The 21003-nt window shown below is 40.6% G+C and overlaps 1 pseudogene; it reads left to right on the top strand.

The window, feature by feature from the left end:
• Nucleotides 1-3357: 3357 nt before the first annotated feature.
• Nucleotides 3358-9883, top strand: LOC132163384 (probable leucine-rich repeat receptor-like protein kinase At1g35710; annotated as a pseudogene).
• The last annotated feature ends 11120 nt before the right edge of the window (nucleotides 9884-21003 follow it).

Genomic DNA, 21003 nt, shown 5'->3' with positions numbered 1-21003 from the left:
AAGAGTGCCCATGGATCTGTTGACCTAACGCACGTGCGTGTGCACACACATATAGAGAAACTATATACCTCTATGTGTGTATTTATTTATTTACATAGTTCGGGTCTCCCACTCAAAAAATCATGATTATGCACTCCAACCCAAAGACATAAAAAGGAACGAAGGAACATGAAAGTTTCTCAACTTTGAAAGAGGAAGGATAAAACAGTCCAAAACAAAACCAAATTTACACATAAAAACTCTCCCGCCAAGACTAATTGTCATCCATTCCACCGACAACCACAATGCCGAAATGTTCACTCCCGGTCCACACGCCTGCACGCCAAGTCTCTGCCCCCTCTTTATCTTTCTTATTAAACTATATTATTTCTTATAAAAATATTATTTCTTATATTATGGCCCCGACAAATGGCAATGACGAATCACAATTTCGCTGAAATATGTTTTGTATTTTCATTTTAATGTTATTGATAGATTTTAATTTTCACAGGATCTTTCTCTGAGAAACGGCAGTGATATGCAGGGAGAAGAGCGGCGTTCTAAGATATTGGAAGGTGAAATAAGGCGGTTAAAGCATGAATATGAGAAGCTTGCCTTGGAAAAAAGTTGTGAGGTATCTGCATATATTGCTAGAATTTATGTTTACTGAAGATGCCATATATATCAAAACTTGAAGATCATGCATAAACTAATTGTGTATAGAGTTGTGATATTGATTTTGGGCTGAACTAATTGACCCATGCACCCTTGCCACTTTCATTCTCTGAAGGATCAATATTGTTAAGAATCTTCTATCTATAATATGGAAAAGAAAAATAAGATATGAATTGGTTTAACATTAATAACATCTAATTTTGCTCTTGGCAATGACTATCACCATATATCAGAACTCTAAAAGAGTCCCACACTTGGAAAACGGTAATTTTCAGTAAGTTTGATTCGAATTTGAATTATTGGGCAGGCAACAACCTGCTTAACCCACAACAACCATTTTGAGAGTGAAAAATTGTCTTAAGAATCATATCAACTTTCACTTGATGTTTGAGGAATGGTCCATTAAAGGATATATATATATATCCAATATCTCTTCGCTAATTAATTAACTTAAAGGCATTCCATCGGTGGCTCCTACCTTAAGTGGAGTAGTATCAAGTATCCTTTTCCCTTTACGATCATTGCTATAATCACGCATTCCATCACCCTCACAGTTCGATCTTATCATCTGCTCAAGGAAAATGGATGATAATTGGAATTAAATAGTGTAGTGCACGGATGATTTCTATCTCCTGGGATTGGAAATTATGAGGACTCTTTTTGCTGAAGTAATATGACATTCAATTTTTGGGAAACTTTACTTAATTCAAATTAATTTTTATCCCTTTTGCAATCTCCTCCACAAAGTTAAAAAAAAAAAAAAAAAAAAAACTTTTAGTTTAGTGTATTAATTAAATTTTTAAAAATTTACAATCTCACCCCTCCTTAAATTGAAGTTAAAAAAACTCTTAAATGTTTCGAACTTATTCATCTAAAAATAAAATAAAATAAAGGAGAAATTTCACAAAATTTTATTGAACTTCCACGCGTTTTGACATTACTCTCCATTAGAATTTTCCATTAGATGTTTTAAAAATTCTCAAAATACCATTATTTATTGTTTGTTATAAAAGAATAAATAAACAATTACAAAAATTCAAGCATTGGCCATGATATATAAAATTGCATTGTATACTGCATGCGTGCTAGCTAGAGGCCTGGATTTTCCTCAAAATATTCAATATGAAACACAAGCATAGAAAGGTGTGAATTTAATTAAAGTCTTTGTTTTACTATAAAAGTGTCCCTCCTCATTCTCAAAAGATTCTCCTGACTCACGTTTGCACTCATTCTCAAAAGAGAAAGAACACAACACGTCAACACTCTTTTGTAGACTTCAGTTTTCTTTCTCTCTAATTCATGCAGATGAGAAAGTTCAATTACTGAAAAAGAATTTTTTTTTTTTTTTTTTTTTTTCAAAGCAAATAAGAATAGGGTATAAGAAATAAAAAAACCGAAAAAGGGTTAAGTTCCCCAACAACAAACCAAAAACAATAATACATTCTAGTATTATTGCTGGAATATGATACATTGTGGTTGGTTGGGTTTTGGTGACTTTGTTCATTTTTTATTATTGATTAATCCACGTTTTCATTTTGATAATTTTTTCCTCTTTTTTTTTTTTTTTTTTATTATTATTATTATTATTATTATTATTAATAATAATAATAACTTGAGGACTAATTCCAAGGAGTTGGTCCAAGTGGTGGAGGCATTGGTCTTAAGGTTTGCTCCCTTCAAGGTCCAAGGTTCAACATCTCATAGGTGCAAACAATCTCATTGGGCCACACTCTCAGCTGAAAAATCAGCCCTGCCTTGGAGAGAGGTTCCCGACATAAAAAAAAAAAGAAAAAAATATAATAATAATAACTCTCCCGCTGGTTGGATTCTTCAACAGTTAGCCTTGACTCGAAGTGAAAGCTCCGCAGCAAGTGTCATCCAATTAATCCACCGAGGAAATTATTTGGAAGATGAGTTGGTGGAAATCAAAGGCCCCTCATTCTCATTAAAGAGTGTGATGAAGATATATAGCAATCAATCATGCATGCACTTTAATTTCAAACACGGCAATGTTTGTTTAATTACTTGAATGCGGTTGATTAATTGTTGAATGATGGGATCCTGGCCATTAAATTTTAGTATCTATAATCACTCATGGAAGCGGTCAATAAGAAAAATAGGTTCTACTCATGAGCATCACGTACATTCAACGTCAACGACAATTAATTATTATTAATTGTAATTATTTTTATTATTATTACATGGCTAAAGAGATAATTGGATGACTGATTGTCATCCAATTAATCCACCGACAACGACAATTAATGTCTAAATGTTGAGTTTCCAATTTTACCTTATAAGTTGGAGCACGCCAAGAGAACTGGTGCTCTGTTCAAATAGTATACAACAGGGGAGAACAGAGGCCGGTTCAATACCTCCCTTGTCGTGCTGAAGATATAAAAGGAACGAAGGGACATGAAAGTTTCTCAACTTTTAAAGAGGAAGGATAAAGCTGTCCAAAACAAAACAAAACAAGATTTACACATAAAAACTCTCCCGCCAAGACTAATTGTCATCCATTCCACCGACAACCACAATGCCGAAATGTTCACTCCCGGTCCACACGTCTGCACGCCAACTCTCTGTGTCAAAAACATTCAACGTCAACACTAAATAATAATTCACTCCCAATATTCCCTCTTTATATTTCTTATTAAACTTGACAAAATCCTCATCATATCATTCATACACTTGTAAACGTACATGGCACCCTCCCTTTCCATTTCCATGGTCCTCATTACATGGGCTACCTCTATCTTCTTCTATGGAACCTATTTGGATACTCCAGCTCAATTTGTGGAGGCATCTGAACCATCAGCACTACAACTAGAAGGAAAGGCTCTGTTGGATAGTGGGTGGTGGGGAAGGGCCAAAACCAGCAATGCCTCTGGTCATTGCGAGTGGCCTGGTATTACTTGCAATGCAGGTGGAAGCATCACAGAGATTGGAGTTGCTTTCAATTTGGGAGTGATGTCAAAACTCAACCTCTCTTCTTTTCCAAATTTAGTCCGCCTTGATCTTCACAAAACTGGACTTCGGGGGAGTATCCCAATTGAGATAGGTACACTATCGAAACTCACCTACCTTGATTTGTCTTATAATAGTCTAACAGGTGCATTGCCTCTTTCACTCACAAACCTTACCCAATTAGTGGTGTTTAACGTTTATTCTAATCAAATCAATGGACCAATCCCTGCCTCTCTTTCACCTCTAATCTGTCTTACCCATGTCGTTTTGGATGATAATCAAATCAACGGTTTCATACCGTCAGAAATAGGAAACCTAAGGAATTTGGTCATGTTAAGCCTACGTCGTAACATGCTCACCGGTCCAATCCCTTCCACTTTGGGTAATTTAACTAATTTTGAAGAGCTGTATCTTTTATTCAATCAAATTAATGGTTCCATTCCCCCAGAAATAGGAAACATGAAGAATTTGATTTACTTGTCACTCTGGAATAATAGCCTCAATGGCCAAATCCCTTCAACTATAGGTCATTTAACCAATTTGATATCTTTTGATCTTGGTTCCAATCAAATCGATGGTCAAATCCCTTCAACTATAGGTCATTTAACTAATTTGCAATCTTTGTATCTTGATGCCAATCAAATCAATGGTTCCATTCCCCTAGAAATAAGAAACCTGAAGAATTTGTCTACTTTGTATCTTGGTTATAACAATCTCACAGGCCATATCCCAGTAGAAATAGGGACCTTGAATAGTTTGTCCGATCTGAATCTTGCTCATAACAATCTAATTGGCCATATCCCCACTCAAACCGGCAACCTTCATTCATTGAATTCTCTTGACCTTAGTCATAACTTTATGAGTGGAGAACCACCTGTTGAACTTGGGACTATTGTCATGTTACGGAGCTTGGATATCAGCTACAATAATCTTATCGGCAATGTTCCCAATAGTTATGTTTCTATTAAAATAGTCAACTTGTCATACAATTCTTTGATAGGTCCGATTCCAACAGATTTTGATCAGTACCATACACCCGACACATTAATTGGCAACAAATATTTGTGCGGTGGCACCATGGGTTTCCCTCCTTGCGCTCCAACAAGTAACAAATCAACTGTAACAAAAGTGAAAATTTTCGTTACAATCGCCATTTCCCTTGGATTCTTAGTTCTTGGGGGCTTTCTCCTATGTCAATGCATGGTCAAGGAAACCCAATTTGAGTCAACAGAAACAAAGAATGGAAATTTGTTCTCGATATGGAATTATGATGGACATATTGCATATGAAGACATCATTGAAGCAACCGAGGATTTTGATCTAAAATATTGTATTGGAACAGGTGGTTACGGTAGCGTTTACAAAGCAAAATTGCCTGGTGGAAAAGTGATTGCCTTGAAGAAACTTCATCGGCTGGAGGCTGAGAACCCGACTTTTGATATGAGTTTTAGAAATGAGGTAAAAGTGTTAACAGAGATTCGTCATCGAAACATCATAAAACTTCATGGATTCTGTTTGCATAAGTGATGCATGTTTTTGGTTTACGAGTACATGGAAAGGGGAAGCCTATTTTGTATCCTAAATAGCGATGTTGAAGCTATGGAATTGGATTGGAGCAAGAGAGTAAACATCATCAAAGGCACTGCCCACGCTTTATCTTACCTGCATCATGAATGCATTCCAGCAATTGTTCATCGAGATATAACAAGCAACAATATTCTATTGAACAATAAACTAGAGGCTTTTGTCTCTGACTTTGGCACAGCTAAACTTCTTGATCCTGATTCGTCCAATCAAACGTTAGTTGTCGGCACTTACGGTTACGTTGCCCCAGGTGAACTAATATCTTTTTTTACTATAAGTTATACCTTTATACATTTATTTATTCATTAAGTGCAGCCTATTGTTCTAAAAGGTATATTTAGCCACATAAAACAAATGTATTTCCCAATATTTGTTACCTTGTAATTTACTATTCATGCATGATCGCAAACAACCACTTTCACTATTGACTGCAATGACAAGTTTTGACCAACTTCTTTGCGTTCAAAATATACAAAAGAAAAAAAAAAAAGGAAAAAGAACAAAATGAAAAGAAACTCTTTTTCGTTTTTAATTTTTCTTGTTTTCTTATAATTTTGTTTTTCTTGTTTTTTATATATGCAGAGTTGGCCTATACCATGAAAGTTACTGAAAAGTGCGATGTTTATAGCTTTGGAGTTGTGGCACTTGAAATATTAATGGGAATACATCCAACGGAATTTATGACTTCATTATCCTCAACTTCTTCTCAGAATATGATGTTACATGAAATATTAGACCAACGTTTGCCACCTCCCAATCATCTGGTTGCACAAGATATTTTCCTCATTGCTACAATAGCATTTGCATGCATACACACCAAACCAAAGTCTCGGCCTACAATGCAATGCGTGACTCAAGAATTTCTTTCTCCAAAGAAATCAATAGCCAAGCCTTTACATGCAGTTTCACTAAGGCAACTAAGGAACCAAGAAATGCATATGGTTGCATGCATGAGGGAATGAAACTCAATTATGAAGTGTTTGTTGCTAGGCTGAGTAGCATACAGTTTGCAGAACTTATACATTTACAATAAATGTTGTGTATGTCAATTATAAAGCCATTAATTATGTGTCTAGCGTATGTATATTGTATATATGAAATTTTAGTTTTTTTGTTTATCTCATAATTCTTGTTTAGTATCATCTTTTATGGTCTAGAGTGTTATGGAGACTATGATGCATTGTTTAACACAAGTGTATTTGCTACTCTTGTTTACCACTCTATTCATTTGTATTAGATTTGATTCATGGGTATCTTTTTCATTAGATAATGTATTTGTTAGCATAAGTTTTATTCAGGATTCTAAAAAAATATGGTATGTTGACTTAGGAGCCAAGCCTACTGTCTTGAGCTTAACACCTCCCGCAACTGTGCAGAGTATTAATTGGAGAGAAAGGCATAACCAAATGGTATACAACAAAATGTTTTCAAGACCATAAATGTTATCTAGAGGCATACTTTCATATTCCCCACATTTGGTTCTTGACAGAGTTAATGTTAGTCATAAATGATTTGCAAAGTTTCAAAAAAACACATTTACTCGGAAACAAATTGACTAGCTGATGCTTTATATCAGTTTTAGAATGACTGATTTGCTTTTAGAAATAGGTAGGATTTTGAGAGAAGATATCATTCTGCCAAGTACTATTTTTTTTTAAAAAAAAAATTAATGTTTCTTTTTCTAGCCAAAAAAATAAAATTGAAAATAGATAAGAAATCAGGAAACTGAGGAAAGAGATAAACCGATCGATTAATACTCCAATGAAGTCACTTACACAGCCATACACCCAAAATTGGAGGAAAAAAAAAAAAATTAGTTTTTCTTTTCTATTATTCATTACAATATTCTATGCATCAAAAAAGTTGAATCAAGAATAATGCTAAGTCATAAGCGGATGTTGGCAACGAGATGAATGTTGGCACATCCAATCAGTTCTGAAACCAACAGAACTGTCATTTCCAATCGGTGCTTGTAACTTACCAAAGGAAAAATGAAGAAGAAGAAGAAGAAGAAGAAAAGAGAAGTGGAAACGGAAAATAAGACATGAAAAATAGTTGCTCTCTTGGCACAACTATCACCATATATATATATATATATATATATATATATATATATATATAAACTCTACAAGAGTCCCACTTGGAAAACGTTAATTTTTAAGTAAGTTCAATTCGAATTTGAATTATTGAGAAGGCAACAACCTGCTTAACCCAGAAAAATCATTTTGGGAGTGACAAATTGTTTTAAGAATCATATCAAATTTCTCTTGATCGATGTTTGAGGAATGGTGCATTAAATAATATATATCGATCTCTTAGCTAATTAACTTAAAAGCATGTGCAATCAGACTATATGTTTTGAATTGTTTTGCCATGAAATTATGTTGGCATCTTCATTTTGTGTGCATAACTAATGGACATATGGGTTGTTGAATTGTTTAACTGAAGATGTGTTGAGTTTACAGCAAATATTGTATGTTACATGTATCTTGAGTTTAGGGCTTCTGACTAATCACTTTGAGTTTCATCATCTGATGAGGTACGGTATAGCAACAACAGATTGAAGATTTTCAGTTTAGAAAATTGTAGGAATTAAAAGGGACTTAAAAAGACAATCTTTGGATTAGAATGGTTGAAAGTTCAGTTCTTGAATGTGAAGTTGAAGTAGATAAGAAGTCGATTATGGCTTTAGAAATAAAACATTGTTAGTAATTTCATCTAGGTAAACATATCAATAAACATTATTCATCAGAAAACATAAAAATAAATGTTGATGCACATGGACGTGGCATGCTCTCTAGGTGATATCTCGATGTCCGAGGATGCGTCAGGCCTTCACACAAGAATAAACAATAGGATTAGTGTTCCCGGTGGTCTCTCAGTGGGGATACTCCGATGCCTAAGTCAGTGAATTGAGAGAGAAAAGATGTAAGCAACAACAAAGCTGAGATAGCAAGAGCTGCGATTCCTGTAGCACTGATAGGTGATTTGTATTTAGAGGCATGAAAGGAGTTTGATCTCCCACACGTCTCGGAGCCTTATCCCTTAATATCTGTTGTGCAAGTATTGGAGAGAGGGATGGAGTTTGTTAGCTACTCCATGATCTTAGTAACCTAAGATCACGGGATAAGTGCTACAGCTTTCGTGTGACGTTAGGTCAGGATGTCCGAGTAGGACTTGGTTACATGTGCACAGCTCAGGTACTGACAACTGTTATGCATCCTGATTGACATAGATGTTCTTTTCTAATTTGAAAGGAGGCCTATCCCATTGATATAGGGATAGTTGACATATTAATAACAAGTATATGATCTTATCAAACGTAAGATAAGATCATCTGACTTAAAATAATATGAATACATCTCCACAGTAAAATGACCGACTTGTCCTTCAGCCCTTGACTATCTTGGCCCATGAGTTGTGTCTCGTACTAGGTGTCCGAGACCTCATCGGGCTAAGCCGACTGAGGACTTGGTAGTTCTGCATACTCGTGGAATCTTGGGTTCAGGGCCCGTTGGGCTTTATGAAATTGATCCATGACCCAACAATTACCCTCCAATTTCCTGGTCTGGATGACTATGAAAATTTTTGTGTTCTTTAAGAATGGATCAGCCTTCCGATGTCCGACTCCTGGAAGCTATATGTCCGAGGCTTCCGAGGCGAAAACCCAAATTTTGAACTTTAGGTTTTGGCGGGAGTTTTTCCCTTTGATTTTTGCCCAGACGGTTGATTTAATCGAGGATCAGTCGGTTCACCTACCTATCGATTCAAATGGCTAAGTATGCATCCACGTGTCGACATCAGTATGGTTGTACTTTCAGCTACCACGCATCATCATTAGCAGGTTATAAGACGCGCATGCTGCGGCATTTAATGCATGTGTTTCCCAAGTGTCGTCTAGGGTTTCGAGTGCCGATGCCTCTTCACCTTCTCAGGCCTCTTCACCTTCTTAGACACACTATAAAAAGGGTTTGTTTTCTCCTTTTCCATTTTCTACTTTTGTCTGGTTTTCTGAGACGTCATTGTTGCTTGTGAAGGCTCTACAACCTTTCCAACCCCCCAATTGGCTTGTTTTCACTCTGATTTCTTTCCTCAATATTACTTTCTTAGAGTAGTATTGTTTAGGGTTTCGGTCAATCGAACCCTTTTTCTTCCCCTGTGTGAGCAATTCGTTCATCCTGACAGTCCAGTGCTCAAGTATTTGGATCTGTTGCTGCCGTTCATTGAACCTGCAGTTGATCACCTTCATTTGTCTGTTACCCATCTGTTAATCCACAACCTTCACCCTCGTATTCCTTGGTCGTTATACCCGGAATTTTTATTTCTCATGGGTGACGGAGGAGGTTCAAACTCGAACGGCGGAGGTTCTTACCCTGCCATGTGGAAGACTGTCTTGTCATCAAAGGATGAGAGGCGAGTCAGGCTGGACTGCTATATACCGAAGACAGTGAAACTTCGGTTTGATGATGAGCAGAAAGGTGCCATAGTGAGCACCGAGGAGCACAAGGCCTGCCTGTACGAGGAGATGTTCCGTGCAGGTCTCAGGCTACCATTCCCGTGGCTCATTCGGGATTTACTAAGCCATTTAAACGTGGCTCCTCATCAGATTATCCCCAATGCTTGGAGGACTTTCTTTGGCTACGTAATTCTGTGGCCGACAACTTTAGGGGAAGAGTAATTCCTTACTGTCAAGGAGTTCTTGTCGGTGTACAGGTTCACGAGGAACCCTAACAATGACTCGCTTTACAATTTCCAAGCCCAACAAAGGAAATTGGTAAAGTTTGAGAAAACTTTCACTAGCAACTGAGCATGGAAGAAGAAATTCTTCTTTGCTCAAGGACAATGGGAGTTTGCACCTTCGGAGAAGGTAGGAGGTCCGAGAGTTCCTCAGGAAACTAGCGTTCTAGTAGATGGTGCTGGTCTCGAGTTGGTGTTGTCTTTAGAGGAGCACACTCGAGTGAACACGGTCACGGCCTGGGCTTGAGCACATGAGAGTGCCATTCTGTTCAAGACCTTGGTCACTATGGCCAAGTTGAACCATTATCTATATTTTCCTGGGGTCGGTCTTACTAGACCGAAGAGACCGAGAGATGTGACGCCCGAAGTTGCGTCTGACAAGGGTATGGCGCCCGAGGCCGTGAAGAGGCCAATTCTTGCTACGGAGGATGTGGCACCCGAGTCTGTGAAGAGACCCCGTTTGGATGGGGTTGAGTCTATAGTGAGGCTGATTAAGAGGGATGTGAAGAGGACGCCTATGAAGAAGAAAGGCAAGCGTCCGGTAGGTGAACCCTTGAAGACTCCTGCCTTAAGGCTCGTTAATGAGCCTGAGGAAGTTGAGCAGCCAATACTCAAGAAAGCTAAGGTGGCCAAACTGACAGGCCCCAAGATCCTATTGAGGCGGGTAAACAAAAGGTTGCCCAACTCCTGGCTGCCCGAAGAAAGGTGGCCTGAAGCCTGTTATTCATCTGGCTAGTGCATATCGTTGGCCCATCTCTGCTGCTCCACCTTTGGCGATCCCCTTAGCCGAGCCCATCGATGTCCCGACTCCTGTGATTGCTATAGAGTCGGTTACTCCAGTCTACTCAGGCCCAAATATCAAACGTATTTTGGAGGGGATTGAGGTGATGGCGTATTCGGACTCTTCGATGGGGAATGAGGATGAGAGGCCCGAGGTTGCAGCTGTTGAGAGGTCTCACCGACGCTGTGGCTCCTGTGGCAGCGTCGGTGAGACCCTTGGTTACCGAGGCACATGATGAGGTGCAGGCCGATGCTGGCTCACATGCGCCTTGTCCGACTGGTTCTCAGGCTATGACTATTCCTGATGCTTGGGAATCTGGAGCTCATGGTGACACTACTTCGAGCGAGTCTAGGGTGCAACCCCCCAGCGTCAAATGGTCGGTTGGCTACCCCCTTACTAAGCTTGGGGGCGACCTCACGGGGAACCCCTTCCCTGCTTTGGTGGCTTTGGTCCCCCATGATCAGTTGACTAGCCAGCGTGATCATACTGCCCAAGGCATTGCAGAGTTCTTTTAATTGTTTTGCAGTGTTTTGTGTATTCTAACTCTTCTCTTTGTTTCAGAGCATGATGAGATCATTGTTCCTGTACTGCAACTTCAAGAAATTCATGCAGAACTCGGCCGATGAGTTTGAAACCTTAAAAGTTAAGCTTGCAGAGTCTAAGGCCGAGAATGTGAGGCAGAGGGGAGTCATCTCCCAACAGGATATGGAATTGCTAGCTGTCAGCCAGCAGCAATCTTTGATTCAGACCGAAGCTGCTGAGGCTGAAGCTGCTTGGACTGCAGCGGATAAGAAGCTCTCAGATCTGTCTGCTGAGCTGGAGACTCTTCGGGCTGAGAATGGTCGGCTCCAAGAAGAGAACTCTATAATAAAGGAGGACTAGAACCAACTTGAAGAGAGGCTAGCTGAGGTTTTGGGACAATCCAGAAAAGCCCAAGCCGAGAGGGATGTCTAGAGGGCGGTGGTTGAGGAGGCTTGCTCTGCTCGGATGGTGGCCGAGGAGAGGAGGAACTTTTACAAAGAGAAGTTTAAGACAGCCGAGTTTCAATTGAAGGAAGCCGATGATCGAGCCCGCAACTACAGAAAGTAGTTGTCTTATGCCTCCTGGACGCGCGACAATGCTTGGTTGGACGGGATCTCAGTTGGCTTTGAAACCTTCTGATCTTGGGCCAAGGATCCTTCCTGTCTTGTGGACCTTAACACAGTAGAGGCTGATGAGCTTCCTTTTACTTATGAGGCCTTTGACCATATCATCTTGCTCGGGCAGGAGTAAATGCTCGACACCAAGGGGATCTTCGAGTTTGGCTATACACCAAAAGATGAAGACAAGTCCTCGGGCAATGATCAAGCTGCGGAGCCCAAGGTCCTACTGATGCACCTGTCACTGCTGAGGCCCCTAAGCCAGTTGACCCAAAGGGGGATTAACTGTAAATTTCATCAATTGTATATCTTGCAGATATTAATGAAAGACTTTGTTTCTTTGCAATAGATAATTTTTTATACAATCTTACTATCATATGAAATTAGAAGAAAACTTAAAAAAACGATAATCAGTTTTAAACCAAGTTTTGATTTTTGATGTTCACTTTGTAACCCTTTTTTAAGACAACTCAAAGTTGAAAAGATCCGTGATTTAATTAACCTTTTCGGAATACCTGTCCAAGGTTGGTTGAGGATTAGTGGTTTCCCTCTGACTTCCTTCGGAATACCTATCCAAGGATTTAGTTGAGAGGATTTCCTCTAATTCCCCTCGGATACCTGTCCGAGGGGTTAGTTGGAGATGAGTTATAGTCTTTTCGACTATGTTTCCTCTAACTACCTTCGGAAGACCTGTCCGAGAGGTTGTTACGGGGTGAGTTATAGTCTCTTCGAGTGTGTTTCCTCTAACTACCTTTGGAAACCTATTCGAGAGGTTAGTTACGAGGATAAGTTATAGTCTCTTCGACTGTGTTTCCTCTAACTACCTTTGGAGACCTGTCCGAGAGGTTAGTTACGAGGATGAGTTATAGTCTCTTCGACTGTGTTTCCTCTAACTATCTTCGGAAGACCCGTTCGAGAGGTTAGTTAAGAGGATGAGTTATAGTCTCTTCGACTGTGTTTCCTCTAACTACCTTCAGAGACCTGTCCGAGAGGATAGTTAAGAGGATGAGTTATAGTCTCTTCGACTGTATTAAAACTTTGAATGCCAATGTAACTTCAGGAGATTTTTATTTGGTGAGATAAAACTTATAAAACAAATAAGAAAGAGACAAAATAAATCTCCTTTGTGAAATTACAACAACTTAGACAAAATACTTTTTAAGATGCTCGGCGTTGCATGGCCTAGGGAGTGGCTTTCCTTCGAGGTCCTCAAGGTAGTATGCTCCCGCTCTTCGGTAATCGATCACCTTGTAAGGTCCTTCCCAATTGGGAGCTAACTTGCCCTCTGTTGGATCTTTGGTGGCGATGGTGACTTTTTGCAAGACTAGATCTCCAACTTTGAAGCTTCGATGCTTGACGCTCCTGTTGAAATACCGAGCTACTCTTGCTTGGTATGCTGACATGGATACTTGGGCTTGGTCTCATTTCTCCTGTAGCAAATCCAAATGTAGTTGTAAGCCTTCATCATTAGTTTTAGGCCAAAAGGTTTCTACTCTGAAACTGCCCGAGCCCACTTTGGTAGGAATAACCGTCTCGGTTCCGAAAGCCAAAGCATAGGGAGTCTCCTCGGTAGGAGTTCTTCTTGTAGTTCGATATGCCCACAGCACCTCCGAAAGATCTTCAGCCCAATCTCCCTTTCACTCACCAAGTTTCTTCTTCAAAAGTTTGAAGATTGTCTTGATGGTGATTTCTACTTGCCCGTTAGCCTGGGGGTGCCCAGGGGACGAGAAGTAGTTCCTTATATGGAGTTTAACACACCATTCTCTGAATGAATAGCAGTCAAATTGCTTTCCATTGTGTATGACAAATGCATGTGGAATTCCATAACGGCATATGACATTCTTCCATAAAACGTTTTCTATGCTCTTAGTTGTTATATTCGCTAAGGCCTCCATTTCTACCCACTTTGTGAAATAATCCATAGCTACTACTACAAACCGAACACCCCCCTTTCCTCGAGGTAATGGTCCTACTATGTCTACCCCCCATTGCGAGAAAGGCCATGGTGAGGAGACCGAGCTTAACTCCTCTGAGGGTTGCTTAGTAATGTTAGCGAAACGTTGGCATTTGTCACAATTTCTGACCATTTCCACCGAGTCCTAAGTAATGTTAGGCCAATAAAAGCCTGCTCAAACTACCTTATGTGCCAACATTCTTGCGCCTGAATGACTCCCACAGATACCTTCATGAATTTTGTGAAGGATATAATTACCTTCTTCTTTGGAGACGCACTTCAGAAGTGGTAACATGAAACCTCGTTTGTATAAGGTCCCATTTACCATGGTAAATCTAGCAGCCTTTTTCCTTAGCTGGATAGCTAACTTCTTTCTTGATGGGAGAATTCCTCTCTCCAGATAGTCCACCACTTCCTTCTGCCAATCTGGTGCTGCCTTTGTTGTTGAGACTGAGACCACCTCGGTTATGGTAGGTTGGGATAGAGTTTGGACTATTGCTTCAGATTCTCCCATGAGCTCCCCTGTCGATGATATCTGAGCGAGATGGTCCGCTCTTGCGTTTTCTTCCCTTGGGATTTTTACAATGCAGAACTTTTTGAAAGAATTCTGCAAGTCTTGTACTTTTGATAAGTACAGCTTCATCTTGTCCCCCTTGGCTTCAAACTCCCCTTGGATATGTCCGACAATCACTTGAGAGTCGCTTCATAGCTTAATAAACTCGGCTCCCATCTCTCGGGCCAAGCCGAGTCCAGCTATCATGGCCTCATATTCAGCTTCATTGTTGGTAGTTTTGAACTCCAACCTTATGGAATTGTGAAGCTCTTCACCTTCTAGGGTGATTAGTATCACTCCAGCTCCCCTATGCCTTCTTGTGGATGACCCATCCACATAAACTACCCAAGTCTCGTCCTTTGGCTATTGTTCTGCATCTGGCAGATTAGTGAATTCTGCCATTGCCTAACCCTTGATGGAGTTCTGAGTGAGGAATTTAATGTCAAACTCTCCAAGGTCGATTGCCCAGTTAGCCAATCTTCCCGATAAATCTAGCTTACGAAGCACTTTTTTCAGAGGGTATTTGGTGAGAACCCTTATCGTGTGAGCTTGAAAGTATGGCCGAAGTTTCCTCGATGCTATGGTAAAAGCGAAGGCAACCTTTTCCATTTGGGGATATCTCTCATCGGCCCCTTTCAATGCTAGGCTAATAAAGTATACAGGCTTCTGCACCCCCTCTTCTTCTCATATAAGGGTTGTACTTACTACCGTTGGAGAGACAGCCAAGTACAGAAACAATGCTTCTCCAGGGACTGTTCGACTCAGCAAAGGTGGGTTGACTAAATATTTCTTCAGCTCCCCAAAGGCTTCTTCACACTCCTCAGACCATTCGAAGGCCTTTCTTAAGATTTTGAAGAATGGCAGGCACTTGTCGGTTGACCAAGAAATGAATCGATTAAATGCTGTTATCCTACCTATTAACTGTTGGAGCTGCTTCGTATTCTTTGGAGACTGCATATCCAAAACCACTTGGATCTTTTCTGGATTAGCTTTAATTCCTTGGTTCGACACTATATAGAGTCGAGGAATTTTTCAGAGGATACGCCAAATGCACACTTCGCAGGATTCAGCTTCATTCCATACCTTTTCAACATTTTAAACGTTTCATGCAGGTCAGCTGTGTAGTTTTGTGGTAACATGCTTTTGACTAGCATGTCATCCACATAAACTTCCATGTTTCGTCCAATCTGCTCTCGGAACATCTTGTTTACCAATCTCTAGTGCGTTGCCCTTGCATTCTTTAGACCGAAGGGGATGACTTTATAATAGTACTGGCCTCGGTCAGTAATAAACCCAGTCTTTTCTCTATCTTCCGAGTGCATGTATATTTGGTTGTAACCAGAAAAGGCATCCATAAAACTAAGCAAACCATACCCAGATGTTGAGTCGACCAATGCATCAATGTGGGGCAGAGGAAAGCTATCTTTCGTACAAGCTTTGTTAAGGTCGGTGAAGTCTACACACATTCTCCACTTCCCACCTTCACAACTTTGCTGTTTGCTACCCTCACATCTTCTAGCAGCTCGGCAGGTTTGCCCTTCGGTTCACCTTCCTTTCTGCTTCTCACGATGCTAACCGTTAAAGGTTTAGCTTCTGAAGGCTTCTTTAAGGAAGTGATGTAACACTTCCTTGCTGCAGTCTAATCACGCTTGACCTCTCCGACTCCTTGTTCTGTCGGGAACTTCATCTTCAAGTGGTAGGTTGAAGTTACAGCTTTCAACTTATTCAAGGCTAGCCGACCGATTATTGCGTTGTAAGCAGATGGTCGGTCGACCACCAAGAAATCTACCATGATAGTTGACTGCCTAGGAGCTGTTCCTGCTGTTATAGGGAGTGAGATAATCCTAATAGGTTGGACTTGCTCTCCCACAAACCCGACTAAGGGAGAACCAAATGGTTTGATCCTACTGCGATCAATGCTCATTTGTTTGAAAACTGGCCAATAAAGGATGTCAACTGAGCTTCCATTGTCCACTAAAATTCGATGGAGCACATGGTTGGCCACTGTCACCATTACCACCAATGCAACGTCATGGGGCATCATTACTCCCTTTGCATCTTCTTTAGAGAACGATAAGACCACGGACCCTCGCTTTAAGGCCTTGGCAGACCTTTCAAGAAAGAGAACCTTTTCTGTTTGCACCCTCCTGGCATGGGATTTTCTGGCCGAGTTAGAATCTCCTTCACCAGCTATTCCTCCTGAAATGGTGAGAATTTCTCCCACTACATCATGATTCTGAGGTGAAGGATGCGCATCCCGATCCTTCCTTGGTTCAGCTTGCCAATTATGCAAGAGTTTGGTATACCGATCATCCCTCGGAACGTTACCATGCCTTTGCCTCTGGTCTCGGCCCTCGGCAGCTTCTCAGTTTTCCTCAACCAACAGGGGTTGTTGAGGATTCCTTCCTCTAGCCCTCTCGCCTGCGAGGAATCTTACCAATTTACCATTCTTAATGAAGGATTCTATCTCCTGACGAAGAGATACACACTCCTCGGTTAGGTGGCCAACTTCATTATGATAATGGCAAAACTTGGTGGGGTCTCACTTCGACGTGGGACCCTTTAGTCTTGTTTGCCATCTGAAGTTAGGGTCTCTCCTGGTCTCCATCAACACCTCGGTCATACTAGTGTTTAATGGGGTGAATTTGCTAAATTTCCGCAAAGAATCATTCCTCGGTTTGAGGGTTTTCTTGTCCTCCTGCTTCGGGTTTTCTCTTGCTTTTTCCTGGAGCTTACTGGTGCTGCCTTCGCACTACCCCCCTTTTGCCGAGTCGCCTTTCCTTGGGACTTTATTAGGGCCGCAACAGTCTCCTCTTGATTGATGTACTCTTCTGCTTTGTTTTAAAACTGACGAAGAGTCACCATCGTAGACTTCTTTGCTAGCTCGGCCATTAGTGGCCCCTCGACTCTTACCCCATGCATTAGAGCGTCGAGTACCGTTTGCTCACTTGGACTCTCTACTGTCAACTTCTCTTTATTAAATCTAAGCATGAAGTCTTTTAGGAACTCATCCTTCCCTTGAACCAGAGAAAGCAGGTAGGCTGGGCTCTTCTTCCTTTTTTGAGTAGCCAAAAATTGGCTTAGAAAGAGACATCCTAAGGATTTAAAGTTATCCACAGACTTGGCAGGGAGTCTTGAGAACCACTCTTTGGCTACTCCTGCCAAAGTTAACGGAAACGCCCGGCATGAGATCTCATTTGGGGTACTGTGCAGGATGAAGTGTGCTCGAAGGCTTTCCATATGCTCCGTAGGGTCTCCATTGCCGTCATGTTTGTCTAGATGAGGTATTTTGAACTTATCGGGCAAGGGGAAGTTCATCACCCTATCCGCGAAGGGTAGGTTTGTGTTTTCCATCAGCTCTTCTACCATTAATCCATTTTTCCCGTTGGCCATCTTGTCTTCCATCTCCACATATTTCCTCTTCAGATCTCCCAGCTTAGCACTTACATCGGTCTCGGTATGGCAAGTGTGGGATCTCCCACAATGAGATCGGTCGCGATGAGACCGTCTGTGACATCTCCCACGATGAGATCTCTCACGGTGAGGTCTCTTGGAATGAGACTTTTCAGCGCGGGATCTTTTGTGATGATCTTCATTCTTAGCACGTGATTTCTCATGATGACCCTCGTTCTGGATTGTGGTATGATGGCTGCCGTGAACCGAACTTGCACTACCTTCCTGGACCTGCTTGCCTTGGCGGATGAGTTCCTATCTCTCCCTCTCAAGCCTTTCTTTGCGCTCCTTCTCCCGCCTTTCCTCTCGCTCACGCTCCCTTCGGCCATTGCGGCCTTCAGAAGCCGTGGGCTTGGTAGCAAGATCATCGTTCTACTACTTCAATGCGTCCATGGAGGCAGTCATCTGCCTCATGAACTCGGCAAGGTCAATAGGTGTTGCAGCTGCGCCGGGCAGCTCGACTCGGCCATCTGCAGAGGAAGTGTTGCATGTGTAGTCACCATTTCGGATTGATGTCAGGAACTAATGAAAATCTTGTTTCCCACAGACGGCGCCAAACTGTTGATGCACAGTATTCTGAGGATGGATGTGGCACACTCTCCAGGTGCTATCGCGATGTCCGAGGATGCATCTGGCCTTCACACAAGAATAAACAATAGGATTAGAGTCCCCGGTGGGGATACTGCGATGCCTAAGTCAGTGATTTGAGAGAGAAAAGATGTAAGCAACAACAAAGCTAAGATAGCAAGAGTTATGATTACCTTAGCATTGATGGGTGATTTGTATTTATAGGCATGAATGGAGTTTGATCTCCCACACGTATCGGAGCCTTATCCCTTAATATCTACTGTGCATGTATTTGAGAGAGGGATGGAGTTTGTCAGCTACTCCGTAATCTTAGTAACCTAAAATCAAGGGATAAGTGCTATAGCTTCCGTGTGATGTTAGGTCAAGATGTCTGAGTACGACTCGGTTACATGTGCAGAGCTCAGGTAATGATAGTTGTTATGCATCCTGATTGACATAGATGTTCTTTTCTAATTTGAAGGGAGGCCTATCCCATTGATATAGGGATAGTTGACATATTAATAACAAGTATATGATCTTATCAAATGTAAGATAAGATCATCTGACTTAAAATAATATGAATACATCTTCACGGTAAAAGGACCGACTTGTCCTTTGGCCCTTGACTATCTCGGCTCATGAGTTGTGTCTCGAATTAAGCGTCCGAGACCTTATCAGGCAAAGCCGACCGAGGACTTGGCGGTTCAGCATACTCGCGGAGTCCATTATATATATATATATATATATATATATAGTGTATTAATTTGTCTTACCATATTAGTATTAGTAAACTAAGAACAAAAACATAATACTATCTTTTGTTCTTATAATATATGTTTGCCATTTAAATAAACTTTTACTTGGAGTTTTTTTATTTTATTTTTATTTTTATTTTTATTTTAACATTATATCTACTCACTTTTGTAATCTTATCCTATCATCAATTTACTTATATAAAAATTTAAATATGTGCTTGGGTATAGATTTAGATATTAACTTTATATTATAAATATTTTTTTAATATATGGTATTGAATTTTTAATGTTAAGTATTACAACAAGGCCCCCTTTCCAACTAGTCAAAGTAGGGGACTCTTTTTGTTGAAGTCATATGACATTTAATTTTGGGAAAACTTAACTTAACAATCGCCTTCCAAAGTTTAAAGAGTCTCAATTTAGTGTATCAAACTTCAAAAAATATACAATCTTTTTATTCTGTTAAAATTTCCTGTTTAATGTTATGGACTTGTATACATTCAATTTAGTGTATCGAACTTTAAAAAATTTACAATCTATCTTGTCTGTTAAAATTTCATATATAATGTTATGGACTTGGGCCTCATTTATGGCTTATTAGCCATCATGGTCACCTTGGTTGGATAATATGGGCACGTGAATGTCATCTAGAATTGTAGCATTAGCCAGACGATTCATGCCCCTGGTTTGGCCTATGGCTTGTCAATATTATTCTTCTTTTCTTGAATTCTATGAAATATCAAGATATTATCAATATCAACTCTTTTCAAAATCAAAACCTTTTATTATTATCTCTATTTTATAGAGAGAGAAGCTCTGAAAAAACCCTAGGGTTTTTTCCTTAGCCATCTCCTTAGTGGGATTCTCTCCGCTGCCTCGTGTGGCTTTTCCGGGGAGGACGGAAAGGCCTTGCCTTTTACTTCCTCCCCTCCCCCCACCTCATTTTCCTTGGTTTCCTATTGGTTTTCTATTGGTTTTGTGTTCTCCTCCCTATCTTTTAGTTCGGTTGCTGCTCCTCAGTACCAGCACCGTTCATCATCGCCTTCAACCACCCTCAACCACTACAATGCTGCTGCCCTGTCCAACCCGTCGTCCTCAGCCTCGCTGCCATTGGTTGTTGCTTGGGATATAGATCGGGTTTCTTCAAAATCTGATCTACTCTCCCTTGTTGCCCTACTCCTCCATCGGCTCCCCAGCTATCCGCCGTCACTTGAAGCCCTCTGTACCTCAGCCCACGCGCCTGCTCATGGTGTACACTTACTGGCGCGTGTGAACCAGTAACCTTCATCCGCCTCTTTTCTGCCAGTACTACTGTTATGAGTGGCTGGTTTTTTTCTTGTAACACTTCTGTTGTTGTTTGCTGTCTTTTATGTTTTCTATGTGTTATTGTTTCCCTGATATGATATGGTTTGATCTTGTGGAGGAAACTTTTGTTGTTGGTGTTCGACCTTCAAACGCTCAGTCTCGGTTCTCTGCAGTGCCATCCCTACAACATTCACTTAACAGTGATTGTTGTCTTTACCGTGTAAGACTCTTCACTGAGTTATGTATTTTAGTACCGCCTTGTGCGGCCTAGGAAAAGGCCTGGCTTGTTTATGGTTTCTTTGGGACCATGGATAACACCATTGGCTACTGCTTGGTCCTTTTGGACCATTCCTAGTATATTTTCATGTATCTTTGCTGCATTTTCCGTTTGCGCTTTGATGTTAGGGTGCCCACCCTTTTGATGTTGTTGTTCGATCCCTTGTAACCCACTTTCCCTTATTTGATTAGGAGAAAAAAAAAAAAAAAAAAAAAAACTGTTTTTCAAAATTGAATGAGGTAGAATATGCACTAAAAATCACTTTGATTGAGTAGAT

The sequence above is a fragment of the Corylus avellana genome, chromosome ca1 (genome assembly GCF_901000735.1).
Source record: "Corylus avellana chromosome ca1, CavTom2PMs-1.0".
In the NCBI taxonomy this organism is placed as follows: Eukaryota; Viridiplantae; Streptophyta; class Magnoliopsida; order Fagales; family Betulaceae; genus Corylus; species Corylus avellana.
This window is presented reverse-complemented; position numbering and strand designations above follow the sequence as displayed.